Raw genomic sequence first — 939 nt, forward strand, 5'->3', positions numbered from 1 at the left:
TCTCTCCTCCACTTTAATTAAAAGAGCTCTTTGAATCTCTCATTTCTCTCTCTCTCTCTCTCTCTCTCTCTCTCTCTCTCTCTCTCTCTCTCTGTCTCCTCCCCTACCTCTCTCTCATGTGTGGAGAGGCAGAATCAAGTTATTTATCTCACGTTGAACTTAAGCCCTGTCCCATATATTTGTCTGGCGATTGCTATTGCTTTCTCTCTCTCTCTCTCTCTCTCTCTCTCTCTCTCTCTCTCTCTCTCTCTCTCTCTCTCTCTCTCTCTCTCTCTCTCTCTCCCTTTCTTTCTCTCACTCTCTCTCTCAATCTCTCTTTTCTATGTCATTGAGGTGACATAATTCAGGGAAAGAGAGAGATGATGTTTGATAGAATGTCAGACCTTTAGAATAAACATTGGGTGGGATAGCCTATCGGGATGCTATAGAGGTGTGGAGAGCGAGAGGGTGGGGGAGAGGGTTGGGGTGGGATATGGGAGTATTGGGAAAGATGGGAGGAAGGGTCCATACAGAAACAAATGGAAGATGCCCTTTTGAAAGTAGTGTTACCTCACCTGAATGACAGTGTGCAGTAGTTCACGAAAACATTCATAGATGTTTGTAGGTGTTTTCTGTATTTAGCAAAGTATTTAGCGAATTAGAGGTTTGAGTTGAGGTAAAAATGTGCGTGATGATGTTGGGCGTGCTAGTTACTACTGTTCCTGTCGAAGAATGCTTCATGACAGCACTCTAAATCTAAATGCCTCACTGTGTGCATACTGTATTTTTTGCATATATACGTTTTTACGGGGAACAGTAGTCTGGCTACAGCGAGGGGTTGTCTGGTGAGGTTTTGCAGCAAATGACAGAAAAAGTTTATCCAGCTCAATTTAGTGGCCCCTCACCCTACAAAGTCACTCCTCCCCTCATCCCTCCTCTGCCCCTCCTGTGTGCCCCTCT

This window comes from Coregonus lavaretus (assembly GCF_964263955.1).
Source record: "Coregonus lavaretus genome assembly, contig: HAP1_SCAFFOLD_1048, whole genome shotgun sequence".
NCBI classification, from domain to species: Eukaryota; Metazoa; Chordata; class Actinopteri; order Salmoniformes; family Salmonidae; genus Coregonus; species Coregonus lavaretus.